This window comes from Acinonyx jubatus, chromosome B1 (genome assembly GCF_027475565.1).
Source record: "Acinonyx jubatus isolate Ajub_Pintada_27869175 chromosome B1, VMU_Ajub_asm_v1.0, whole genome shotgun sequence".
In the NCBI taxonomy this organism is placed as follows: domain Eukaryota; kingdom Metazoa; phylum Chordata; class Mammalia; order Carnivora; family Felidae; genus Acinonyx; species Acinonyx jubatus.
In genome coordinates this window covers 95,086,835-95,101,261 of record NC_069382.1, presented here as the reverse complement: position 1 = coordinate 95,101,261, position 14,427 = coordinate 95,086,835, and the positions used below count along the sequence as shown (strand labels likewise).

At 36.6% G+C, this 14,427-nt stretch overlaps 1 protein-coding gene across 7 annotated transcripts in view; it reads right to left on the bottom strand.

The window, feature by feature from the left end:
* The window catches only part of LOC113601314 (uncharacterized), a 90,919-nt gene that overhangs the window by 34,892 nt on the left and 41,600 nt on the right, over positions 1–14,427 (bottom strand). For 3 of the 7 annotated variants that reach the window (XR_008296136.1, XR_008296137.1, XR_008296134.1), the window contains one exon: positions 12,328–12,459. The exons of the other annotated variants lie outside the window; for them this stretch is intronic. The gene's annotated coding sequence lies outside the window, so the exon portion shown is untranslated. The remainder of the gene's footprint in view (positions 1–12,327; positions 12,460–14,427) is intronic. 7 annotated transcript variants of the gene reach the window in all.

The window sequence follows — 14,427 nt, the reverse complement described above, 5'->3', positions numbered from 1 at the left end:
ATTAGCAGTAACTAATGTGTTTGGTTCCCAAAAGTTCTCAAGTGTATATTTTTTCATAATGGTATAAAAACATTATGGCAAAATTGAAATGAAAAGACATAGAAAATATGATATATCTTGACAAAATTATTGCAACCAATTCTTACAAAGCTATCTAAAGCACCTAGAAATTCAAGAGAAATGTATAGTTTGAACTAGAATGACTCAAGTCATTGAGTCTGTATAGAGTGGTCTACCCAAGCTACAGTGAGTTCATGAAAACTCAGTTAAAATGAAGTTTTCCACTGAAGCACCTTCTTCCAAAAAAAATATAAATGCAACAACAACAATAAAATGTTTAGGATAATATTTTAACCTAACAACAAATGTGTCATCTTTTATATCTGTATCAATTAGCTTTTGCTTACACACAAAATTACTCCAAAACTTAATGCTTGATATAACAAACATTTTTATTTTTTATGATTCTGTGGGTTGGCTGAGCAGATCTTCTGGTCTACACCAGCATGACTGGCACTGAGTAATCTATGATGGCTTACTCACATGTTTGAGGGCTGGCAGGCTTGTTGGTCTAAGAAGATAAGGGCTAGGATAACTTATCTCCAGCTCCATGTGGTATTTCTTCCTGCGGTAGGATGTTCAGGGTTTCATTTCACAGCACTCTCAGGGTCCCAAACAACAGCAAGATAGGGTAGGTTCCAACATATATGCTCCTCAAATCTCTGCTTGAATCAAATTTTCCAGTATTCTGTTAACCAAAGTAAGTCCATCCAAAGATAGATACCATCGTTTATGTCTGTGACTTTTTTCAACCACAATGTCTTCAAATTTAAATATCAACAGCAATTTTTAGGCTTTGAGATATAGGGAAATTTTTTTTATTCCAATGTTAAGGCTGCTTCTCCACTTGTGAATTGATGCTGTAATCTTTCTTCTTGCTCTATAGTCTTCATTTCTTTTCATTCTCTACCAACCTTTGCCAGAATATAGATGCACTTAGGGGAATAAAGACAGCAGCTGACTGGGTTAATGGGAAATATCAATAATGATGAGAGAAAAGACAGCACCATTACAACCCCTTTATTTATATCTCAAGTCAAAAGAAAAAATGACCTTAAAGTTTCCGATTTGCTTTAGGTCATATGTATGTGACCTAAGTACAGGTCTGATATTGGGGGGTGGGGGGGAAATCCTACCAGAAGTTGAAATTAATAAGACAGAACAAATTTGGGATCTAAAGTCGGCAATCGATTTTTATCTCAAATAATGAAAAGTGGTTTTTTATTAACATTACAAAAAAACATACATTATATTTAATATGGAAAACCAAAGTAATCCAATTTTTTAAAAATATGCTATTTAAAAGCAGTAATTCAATAGCTAATATAAACGTCATACAGATTGCTCTAACATTATTAGAGTAATGAAAACCTAGTTTTCAGAAAGAATGTCTAATATGATGGCAGCCATTTTGTTTAACACAATCTGATCAAGAACACTTCATCATGGGTAAGTGACAAGAAAGAGTTTCACTGCCATCTTAATGGCAATTAAATAACCACTGGCATCATTGGTAGGAAATGTCTTTCATCACCATTTCAGATTTCTTGAAATAGCAGGAAACGTGATTTTGTTATTGTAGTGTCAATGCAGTTAGGGTGTGTAACAGTCTCATAAAAGTAAAAACAGAGCTTGAGATTTAATGACAATCATCATCACTTTTTTAAGACAAACTATATGCATTTGATCAAACCCACAACTACACTTGTAAGGCATCTTTTTCTTGTCAATGAAACCATTTTTATTCCATCATAGAATTAATTATTCCAACCTAATAATAAAGGCAGTCAGCAGAATTTAAAGTAGAACTGTGCATGTGGAAGCAAGAATAATCCATACACTTTTCCACTAGTATCTGAAAATATCAAATTTCTTACATTTGCCTTTAAACCACTCCTAACCTTTTTCTTTTATTTGGTCAATACATAATAGAATCTTCATGAAAATGCTTTTACCTTAACTCAAAATGCAAAATAACATATAATTTTGTGATATTTCATTTAATTCAATAATTGTTTCCATATTTTTTGGCTCTTTCTGGCTAGTGTCAAACTGTTTTGATTATTAGCTGGTGAAAATGAGGAAATTTTTTTGCCTGTACACTGCTGTTCAGCTTTCACTTAATAGCAGTTATTTCCTCTGATATCATGGCTTGCAAGCACTGCTTAACCATTTAAATCATGTGCTTCAGATTTCTGACTTTACTGCAAAGTAATCCTATATGGAAGCCTATCTCTACTCCCAGAAGAAATTTTACCATTGGCAGGTACAGGATCCTTCAGAATTTAAAAAAAAAGAGAGAAAGAGACCACCATGACTGCAAAAAACGGTGCTCTCATTCTCTTAAAAATGTGAAAATCCATGGACAAAGGATTTAAGACGTATTTACAAATGGTATATTGTAGTAAACTGTAGTTACTCTTCTTAAACTATGGCAGAGTAAAACAATTATTTGCCTGTCTTAAAAAAAAAATTTCCTTACCCAAATAATCAAGTAAGTTAAATATGACCAGAAATATATTATACCTTTATTTATTTATTAATTTATATTTGATTTTGTTCAGAAAGGTTAGAGTGAAGCACCTGGCTGGCTCGGTCAGTGAAGCATGTGACTCTTGATCTCAGGGTCATGACTTCAGGCCCCATGTTGGGCACAAAGACTACTTAATTTAAAAAATGTATTTTTAAAGTTTAGAGTAATAAGCACAGAAAATTTTATGTTATCTCAGATAGCTTTCAAATGCTTTTGGTGAGATTAATCAGAGTTGGAAATTTTTTAAACTTCTACAAAAGCAAGATCCAGACTATAACTTTAAAAAGTCCTCAGTGCAAGAAGGAAAATGGCCAAAAATATATCTCAAATCTCATCTGGATCTAAATTTGACTCTCAGATGTTCTGTGACAAAACTGCCTTTGAATGTGTCTACTCCCAGCAATTAACCTTTTACTCCCTGTCTTCCTTCCCTCTCCTCAAAAGCTAATCACATTTAAAATCAATTTTAAACGAAGACTCAAAGGAAATCACTACCACAATCCCAGCTTATTGATTAAGTCATCCTTCTCACATATATACATACACTTTACTGAGAGTTGGGGCCACTACAGCTCAACTCTTAGAAAACTCCATGCCTATCATCCAAAGCTGACCGCATGAAGGCATGGCTGGCCAATTTATGCTTGCTCTGGCCTTAATCTGGAAGAGACAATATTTAGGTTCCTGGCTGCATGCTTCCAAAGTGATCTCTACATTTTTGACAAATCATTACTCCAGTTTTTTTTTCCCCCTCACAGCAAATCTAGAATTCTGGAGTCAGTCCTGCCTTGGCCTGAATTCTAGGGCCTCCTTTGAATGGGAAAGTCCCAGGGTCAAGTGTAGTCAGCCAATGAAAATGGAAGTCAAAAATCTACTGTTCACAATAGTTTGTGAGGAGTTACAAACATTAGGGCAAATACCATGAAGCATCCACCTTAGGAGCACATTACATCAAGAGAAACCAAGGAAAAAGAATGGGAGAGAAAATTAAAGGTTCTAATTCTTATTCTAACACCACCTACTTGCACAGTTTCTAGGTGTCAATGTATATAATGTCAGTTAGATGTATGTGGCATGTTTCAACTCCATTTTGAGCTGTGTGTTGCGTGAATTCCACTATTATCACAAAGAACTATGATAAAATGGAATCATAAAAAGTTTCCTCCCTTTCCTATCTTATGTCCAGTACAAAGGGGAAAATAAATACCATTGTGGGGAAAGAAATTATGAGAAAAACAAAATTTCTTTGATATGTAAAATACAAGAATACACTAAAGCACTGAGTGACCCCTAAAAAAGACTTGTCTGAAAGTAGAATCCACAAAGTCTGAGAAAACCAAGCCCTAATTGTTTCAAACATGGAACTTTTAAAATAATTTTTAAGTGAGGGTATCTTCATTCTTTCCTAATGTTTATGTGTACTCAAAAGGGAAGTTAAATATTGTCATTTTTCAATGTTGTTTTGCTAGTGTTTTGATCCAAAAAGTTCAACTTACTGAACTTCCCCTGAAAAGTATGCGTTGTCCCCACTTTCCTCAGCATAATTTGGTGTGTGTGAGGAACTGGAAGGGATTACAAGAAAACCACAAGACATAGTTCTCTTCTGGCTATTATTATTATTTGGCACCAGAATTTGAGCCTGAAAGGTTTATTTCCGTAAAGTTCAAAACACATCTTGTGTGCACTATGTAATTATCATATTATATATTTTTTTACCTCCTTGAGGGAAATTTGCTCTTATAGTTTGGTTCCCAGATGGCATAATTCCGTAGGTCGTGTGTGTGTGTGTGTGTGTGTGTGTGTGTGTGTGTGTGTGTGTGTTTATAAATACATCTTCAAACACACGTGTGATAGATGTGACAGTCCTCCAGACCAGCCCTCAGCTGGCTCAAAAGTGTGTAAGTCAAAAGTCCTATTGCTTGGCCCTCAGTAGTTTTGGTATTCATGTCCAAATTTCTGTCTTTAATATTCACATAATCTTCAGCCAGTTTCTTGCAGCTTGTCTTGTTGGGCCGCATTGCAATGCTACCACCTAGTGGAGCTTGCCTATCCTTTGGCAAACATGTTGCAATCTAACCCTATCAACAAAGTCCTCACTGGTAGGTGGGTAAGTAGGCTTCTTCCAAGAACCTCCTTCCCAAAAATATTCCTTCTGATGCAACTGCCAACCTTTGATCTGTTCAGAAACTCTAACATTAGATTCACTAACTTAGATTCACTAAGTTCATCAAAGAACTTATCATTGTTTCTAATAGAGTATGATCTTAAATATACGTAATAGCTAGAAGGAAAATTATAATTCCTATAATTTTCACAAATTAACAGAGCTTTAATCTAATTATCAACTAGGAAGTCATCTACATGTCAACGTACAGTATGCTCAGGATATAACCTGAAGAACATGTACCAAAATTGTGGCAGTGATTATCTCTGAAAGGTACAGATGAAAGCAAAGGGAGAAAGGTATAGTGTTTTCTTGGTTTTTCAGATTTTCTGCACTGAGCAAGTACTTTTTAAATTGTTAATTTAAATGTTAATGCTAAATGTTAATCTATATTTATATACCAGCCATGCAGAATGCATTGGTAACCAAGTTTTCAAGCTGGTCAGGAACAATATCCTTTTATTTTAGACAAAGCAGCCAAGGCTCAGAGAATTTAAGTGACTTATCTAAATTAACACTGATGGTTAATTTTATGTGTCAACTTGACTGAGCCATGCCCAGACAGCTGGTTAAACGTTATTTCTAAATGTGTCCATGAGGGTGTTTCTAGAAGAGATCAGCATTTGAATTGGTGGTCTATGTAAAGCACATGGCCCTCTGCAAACCTGGTGGTCACCATCCAATCCTCTGAGGGCCTGGATAAAGCAAAAAGGCAAAGGAAGGTTGGTTTTGCTCTCTGCCTGACTGTTTGAGCTGGGACATGGATCTTCTGCCCTCAGTGCTCCTGGTTTCAGGCTTTCACCTCAAACTGGAACCTACACCACCAGCTCTCTAATTCTCAGCCCTTTGAACTACACCCCCCACCAGCTTCCCTGATTCTCCAGTTTGCAGACAGCAGATCACGGGACTTAGCCCTCACAATGACCTAAGCTTATGAGCAAACATGCTATAATACATATCTATCTAGATCTAGATCTATACTGTTCATTCTGTTTCTCTGGAGAACCCTAATGCAGTGACACAGCTAGACACTAGACACTAGAACAATCCCAGCTTCTCAACTTCAGCTCCAGTACTTAGGCCACTATATGACACCTCTCCTCCACCTCCTCTCTGGTTGGATTTCTTATATAATCTTTTTCCACAGTGCTCATCTAACACTATAATAATTTTTCCTATGAACAAAAATCTAAAGTCAAGTATTCTTGTATGAAAGTAGAACAATAAGATTAGTGACAGAGAAAGACAAATATCATACGACTTCACTCATATGAGGACTTCAAGATACAAAACAGATGAACATAAGGGAAGGGAAGCAAAAATGATATAAAAATATGGAGGGGGACAAAACAGAAGAGACTCATAAATATGTAGAACAAAATGAGGGTTACTGCAGGGGTTGTGGGAGGGGGGATGGGCTAAATGGGTAAGGGGCACTAAGGAATCTACTCCTGAAATCATTGTTGCACTATATGCTAACTAATTTGGATATAAATTTTTAAAAATAAAATTAAAAAAAAAAACAGGGAGGGAGACAAAACATAAGAGACTCTTAAATATGGAGAACAACAGAGGGTTGCTGCAGGGGTTGTGGGAAGGGGGATAGGCTAAATGGGTAAAGGGCATTAAGGAATCTACTCCTGAAATCATTGTTGCACTGTATGCTAAGTTGGATGTAAATTTAAAAAATAAATTAAATTTTAAAAAAGACTAGTGACAATTCATGTCTTTTGTGATAACATCCTACGTAAGTGACAAGAATGGAGTACAATCTCATTGTGTATAAAATAATCTCAATTGATCAAAATACTTCCAATATGCTAATAAGGCTGAATACTGACAACTGTTTTCAGACTTTCTTAATAAAATATCCTCAAGGATAACATTTCAGATGAAATGTTCTAACAAAAGCCTAAGAATCTTTCTGAAATACTGAATAAGCAATAATTCTACCCTAACATGGTTGGGTAAAACCCTTAACTTACCCTTAACTTGGAAAAACCCATGAGATGTTCTCTTCTGTTTCTCACATCACCCCTCCCTGGCCCACTTGCAAATAATCAGGATATAACACAAAAATACTACTGACAAAGTAAATATACTAATTATTTCTATTCATTTTCAGTTAAAAAAAATTCTAATCTAGCTTTTATCAGCACGCCTTGCTATCATCTATTGAGATGCTACATTCTAGGTTCTTTGTAAACACTTGTAATTCTTACAATAAACCTACAAGGTAAGTCGTGTTACCATTTGGCTTTACTGATAAAGAAAACGAGGCTCCAAGAGCTACTTACCCAGTAACTCACAAGGAGACGCTACCAGTTCTGCCCTCATGAAGATATTTAAATATTATGTCGAGAGTTGTATTTAAGTTCTTTGTGTGCTAGATTCCAACAAATTATATCTAGGATATCTTGTTCACAATTACCCAGGTCACATATCATTTCAGCAGTTGACCAGGTTGCCCACTTGACAGGCATCTTCCTTTGCAGACAAAAGTATAGACATAAAATTAATTAACTGTTCCTTCTTAAAAGAGCTCAGTCTATTCAAAGATGATGCAGAAAGGCTGTATGAGACTCCTCAGAAAAAGAAAACACTTAATCTAGTTCTTTCATAGAATTTCCTGAGGGGGAAGGAAACTGCCCAGTCTCCCAGAACATCAAAACTTTAGTTGAAAATGAGCTAATCTTTCAATCAGCTCCATTGGGCTCTTTGGCAGGAGGCAGAAGAAGCTTGGACAGTCACAGTCTTTTGTGAGACTATGGGATTTTCTTCCTCAGTGCTATTGTTTTGGCACCTTTCACAAGCAATAAATCCTTTAAAGCCTAACAAGTAATTGTAGAGATTGAAACTAAAGCTTCTATAGTTGCAAAGCTTTTAATGTGTCACTGAAATAAACCATCATGTTCACTGTTCTGAACAGAAATGTCCTTCAATACTAGGGGGTTATTTTTTTTTACCACCTGCTATATATCTGGCACTGTGTTAGAAACTACAAGGACTACACACACACACATACCCAAAACAGTAATTCCTGTCTCACGAAATTTAATATAACAATGAAGAGGCAAAATGTTTACAAGTAATGACCATAATTTTTTAGTGAAATTTTCTTAGCACATTAACAAGGACAGATTCATAGCTAGGACATTCCAAAATTGTCAAATCCAAATATTAAGTTGTAGAATTTTGTATGGGTCCTATTAGAAAAAAGAATTGTTCCTCAGGTGGTTAAAATGAAAACAAGCTGATGAAGGGACCAACAACAAAGGTGTGGGAAGAATGGAGCTAACAAACAAGGCATAATCAGGCATCCAGAGACCCAACCATGGGAAGGCATTACCAATCTAGGGCTGAAGGGGCAAGAGGAGAAAATGATGTTAAAAGAGCCCAGTAAAAACTAAAGCTGTGGAAGGGGCTGCCCAACAGGAGCTGAATCATGGAGGAGGACATGTATTACAAGATAAATTGCTACATGAAACCAGGGAAGAAGCAAGGAAGAGATACCCACAGCTCTCTTTCCTTCTATCCATTCATGTCCTCCCAATGCCTCCACTGAGTGAACCTAAATAAAAGTCAGCTAGAAAGGAGAACCCAGGTAATGCTGTTCACAGTCAGAAGTCAACTGTAAGGGCAGGAGGGAAGAGGACAAATTACAGAATATCAGCATTTATGCTAATGAATTACAATAATAATAATAATTATTATTATTATTATAAATCTTAATAAGTATTAAACACAAAGAATTTACTATGCCAAATACCGGTCTCAGTGTTTTACATATATTGACTCATTTAATTCTCACAATGACCTTATGAGTTAGAACTGGTATTAACTCATTTACAGATGAAGAAACTGAAGCACGGGGAGATTAAGTAACTTGCCCAAGGTCACAAAGCTAGCAGTAAGTGGTAAAGCCCAGATAGGAACCTAAGTGATCTTGCTCCAAAGCTCATGGCTTTAACCATTATGTGCCACTGCCTGTCCCAAGCCTAAAAACACGCTCTCCATCACAGCACACCCCAAAGCAGCATCTCTGAATATTTAAAAGTAAAATCAAATTTGATGTCTCAGAATTTCACTAAACATTTCTGTTGAACGTGAACATGAAGATTAAGTGTTTGGGATGTGCACTCCTCTACCATACATGGAAAGAAAATTAGACATAATTTTGATTTTACCTTTAATTCCCAAAGATGCAGGAATTCTTGGAGGGGTAGTGGGAAAATAATCAGAAAACACTCCATTCCAAAGGAGAAAAACAGTGGCAGAAAAAGACAGGATTTAAAGCCCAAAGAGAGAAGTTATTTTAACAAAGAGCAACTACTGCCATTGCTTTGCCTCTCCAGGCTTGAACCTAGAGAAATGTTGATGTTCTTGAACTAGTAAAATTGTAAAGCTCCTCAGAGACATTTCTTCTTGGAGGCAGAAGAAAACTGATTAGCCATTTAACCTGAGGTAGGTGTGCAACTTGAGTTTAAAAGAAAGCAGGCATAAAGAACAACTTATTCAAACAAGTCTGCAATAGTCACCAGATTGTTGTTGCAACTCATCACATCCTTCCTGGAAAATATGGGAGAAATGCTAAGCTTTCCCTGGCCCATAATAAATCACTCAGGAGCTGCCACTCCCAGGCTAAATCTTCCGGTCTGCTCTGTACCGCTCCCCCCTTTTTTCTTCATATTTTTCTTCTCCTATTTCTAGTCTCAGTTAAAGGGAATGAGAAGAGAATAGGAGTAAAAGTAGATCATTTTTACTCCTGTTGTTGCCCTAAGAAAACAGGAATATGATTTTCCTACTTCTGCTTAAAATTTCTGCATCAGAAATCATAGTTGACAAGTGTCCACCACAAGGGCATATTATTTTGGCTTTGTACTTAAAAAGCAGAGCTTATCCGGTCATTTGAAAAGATGGAAGTTTTAAAATGGATGAGAAGATCTGTCCCGAGTTTCTCTCCCACTATTCTGTGCCAAGTCACCAAATTTCTTGAAGAGTTATTTTTGAACTATCAGTAAAAATATTAGCTTATGTGCTGAACACATTTCAAAGCACATTAGAAGTGTTACTTGTATCATCTTCATAACAAACCTATCATTTATCCAACTTGCTTATCTCTGTTCAGGTCACCACCATTTATTATGGGGGTTAGTAAGGTGGGTATCTGACAATTTGAAGACTAAATGAGCAAAGAGTATAGTGTGGAAAGGGAAAAGAAGGAGTAACTTTACAGTGGAGAAATCTGACAAATACTACTTAAGCCAGGTTAGAAAGGTTAACATCGAGAGTGATGAGACATGTTAATACAGTGTACTCCTGATTTTCTGAAAATGGCACTTCATCTCTGCAGTTTTCCTCCCTAAAGCCCATAAACCCAGTCTAATTATGAGGGAAAATATCAGACAAATCCCAAGTGAGAGACATTCTACAAAATCCCTGACCAGTACTCCTCAAAACTGTCAAGGTCATCAAAAATAAAGTCCATCACAGCCAAGATAAATTAAGATGTGATGATTAAATGTAATGTGGTATCCCATATGGAATCCTAGAAGAAAAAAAGAACATTAGGTAAAAAATAAGAAAATCAGAACAATTTTAACATAGTAATGTATCAATATTGCTTTATTAATTGCAACAAACTGTAGTTCTGTACTACTACGTTAATAATAGGGGGAAGTAGGTGTGGAGTATATAGGAACTCTCTGTACTATCTTCACAATTTTCCTGTAAATATAAAACCCTCCTAAAAAATAAAGTTTATTATAAGAAGTGAAAAGAGAGAATGTGTAGAGTTTTTTTTTTTTTAAACCATGGTATATTCTTAGGGTAATGATGTTGGTAACGATTACAGCTGTGTTTTGGTGACAATCTGGCAGTAACTGGAAAGTAGATGAGTGCAGTATTCACAAGAGATTTACCATGGCTCAAATTTGTACAATATTCATGATTTCATTTTCTCGGAAAACAAAAATGTTCAGATATATATAACTTCAGAAAGTGGTTCTAGTTATCATCATCTGATATATCAAAAAATTTGATATATCTCAAAAATTATTCAACAGTTCATCAGTCATTCTGCAAGTCATTTTTTTTTAGTACTCATCATGTGGCAGGTATTGTCCTAAGTCCTAAGTGCTGGGAACACAAAGGCTCACATAGTTGACCTACACTCCCAAACCTCAAGGAATGAATCTACAGAAGAGAAAACTAAAAGAAACTAGTGTTTATTTAGGTCCTGTGATAGTACAAGAACTTTACCTACATTGCCTCATGTAATCTTCACGGAAAACTTCTGGGAAATCTTTCATTACTGCCTGAAGCGCATCCAGTTCTTATCCCTATTCTGGCATCTACCACACAGTAGAACAATAGCCAACATATTGCCCATACTGACAACTAAACTGTCAAGTCCTTGAGGACAAACACTTGTTCACTGTTGATGGCTCAAGCATAATAAAGCATAATGCCTGCCCATAATTGGTGAAGTGGGTGAATGAGATCTAGCCAACCCTCCCAAAGCTTCCACCAATAAATCTCATCACCCTTATATATTATCTAGCTGAATAAGTAGTAGAAACTCTTAAGAAGATTCCAGATAACATTGGTGGAAGATAACTTACTGGACGTCTTATCATTTAATATTCCACTCTTTGCTCTACAGTAAGATCATTCCTGTTGAATAATGGAGTAACATCTCACTGCTTTTCAAGACCAGCTCAGCTGGAAGTTATCTAAGACAAACTGGATCATATTTGGAAGATTGCTTGAAATCCACCTGTTATTTGTTTTTTTACACTTTGATTGTTAATGCTTGCTGGGAATTCTATACAATGGGTTGGAGGTAAGAAGTGTACTTTTTTTCTAAATTTCAACTTACTCCCCACTCCATTTGGCAACAGATAACTTAAACTCACAAATACAGATTAATTTCAGTTAACTTAGTACTTTCTCAGTCAGATCACAGTAAACTCAATTTAGGGTTCTCTCCCCTCCCTCACTTAAGTTCTAGTTGGCTTAGTGTCATGGCATCAGGGAAAGACACCTGCTCCTTAGTCCATGCTGACTTCTGTTGATATGCACCTCATTCCATCTGACTCATGGAAGGCTCCCTGCTGGCACCTGCTGAAAACATCTCTCTATCTGGGCTACTTTCCAGTGGTGGTCCCTTGTTACAGATGCAAAGCCCCTCCACAAATGCCTGCTCTCAGGTACACATCCATGTCACTGTTGGCTGTATAGGAAAAGATTTGGCTACTCCTCACACTACATATGAACAGTAAGAGACTCTCTATAAGACCATTCTCCAAGCAACACTATGCTGTCTCCAGCTGTTTTTCTGCCCCATGCATAGGACTGTGGCAACCCTGGAAAACTAGGCAGGGAGTGGGACAAATGCCCTGAGTTCATCCAGCCCTGGGCCAAAACTGTTGCTAGGGCAGGTATAAGGAAAAACACAGGGCCCCTTGCCAGAGACCTCCAAGAGTGTCTGATGCTATTCCTCTCCAATTCTTTCTCCATGGCCCAAGGAATCTTTATCAAGTCTAGGAAAGAAAAAACATTCTCCTACATTATGATGAATTCTTGCCAATCTTCCAATCCTTTAACTATTGTTTCTACCAGGAGTTTTAAACTCTGAAGCTAGTTTGTTTTCAAATGTTCCTTCAGGCTTTCCTTCTCTGAAACAGTAACCTCAGACTGCCTGAAATGGAGATAAAGGTAATTTAAAGGTAATTTGTGGGAGGAATAAATTACTAAAAATGAAAGCACAGTTGTTAATGTCAAAATTTTCCCCATGATAGAATTTGATCCAAGTTGAATTTCTGTATTTGAGGTACTGAGACCTGGGTCCCAAAAGTATAGAATACAGATGGAAAAATACAACTTTCTCAAGTTGAATAGACTATGAATACTTGCTTTCAGAGTGACTTGACAAACTTCTTCACAGCCATTTCACAATAATTTTTGGGTTAGCATATAAGAAATGACCAGAGCAACCAACTGAAAAGACCTATGTACTCTTCGTTGGCTAAGCCCTTAAGTGTATGATAACTAAGATAAGAAGAGAGGACAAACCTCATGCTTAGCGGTCACTTTTGTAATGAACACCACAGCTTTATCATGGACTGTGTAACTCCAAACCACAGCAAATATCCAGAGGGCACTATCTGGACAGAGATTTCCAATTTCCCCCTGCCACCATGAAATCACTACCATACTCCATCCTGAAGAAAAACATGGAAAGTAGATACAAAACTAAAGGGCCATGAATTTAACACAAAAGACACTGCGCCATCAAAAAGACATCTGATCAACGGTTACTATCCAAAATATATAAAGAACTTATAAAAACTCTATACCCAAAAAATGGATAATTCCAACTAAAAATGGGAAGAAGACATGAATAGACACTTTTCCAAAGAAGACATACAGATGGCCAACAGACACATGAAGAGATGCTCAATATCACTCATCATCAGGGAAATGAAAATCAAACCACAGTGAGATATCACCTCATATCTGTCAGAATGGCTAAAATCAACAACATAAGAAATAACAGGTTTTGGTGAGGATGTACAGAAGGGAACCCTCTTGAAATTCCTGGTGGGAAAGCAAACTGGTACAGCCACTCTGGAAAACAGTGTGGAGGTTTATTAAAGTTAAAAATAGAACTACTGTACAATCCAGCAATTTCACTCCTAGGTATTTTACCCAAAGAATATAAAAACACTAAGTCAAAGGGATACATGCACCCTAACGTTTACAGCAGCATTCTCTACAACAGCCAAATTATGGACATTATGGAAATAGCCCAAATACCACCAACTGATGAATGGATAAAAAAGATGTGGGGTGTATACACACACACACACACACACATACATATATACACAATGGAATATTATTCAGCCATCAAAAAGAATTAAATCTTGCCATTTCAAGGACATGGATGGAGCTACAGAGTATTATGCTAAGCAAAACAAGTTAGTCAGAGAAAAATAAATACCATGTTATTTCACTCATATGTGGAATTTAAGGAACAAAACAAATGACCAAAGGAAAAAAGGAGAGAGGCAAACCAAGAAACAGACTCTTAACTATAGAGAACAAACTGATGATTACCAAAGGGAGGTGGATGGGGGGATGGGTGAAATTGGTGATGGGGATTATGGAGGGTACTTGCTGTGATGAGCACTGGGTGTTGTATTTAAGTGCTGAATCACTACATTGTACACCTGAAACTATTATTACACTGCAAACTAACTGGAATTGAAAACTTTTTAAAAAGAGACTAAACCAGAAGAGTGTAAATAATTATAAATTGAACAGCACAAAGTGTATTTTTTCTTAACAATCAGGTGAGACTGTCAGCACTAGAAAAGATGCTATATTTTCCTTCAACTTCCAAGTGTAATGAGATTGAGTGCTGCTCTGCTAGCCAATCCTCCAAAATCAATCTTTCCAACAGGAGTACATAGCAAAATGGAATGAGGCAAGACAGTACGAACTGTTCCCAGGTAGCAAATTATAATATTCCAAATCAACTGTCACAGAAGTGTGTACTGAGTTCTGGATACCGAGGTAATTTGAAGAAAAAGGAAAACACATGGAACAAAGGAAGAAGGAAGGGAGAGAAGGGAAGGAGGAAGGGAAGAAAGGAGGCAGGGAT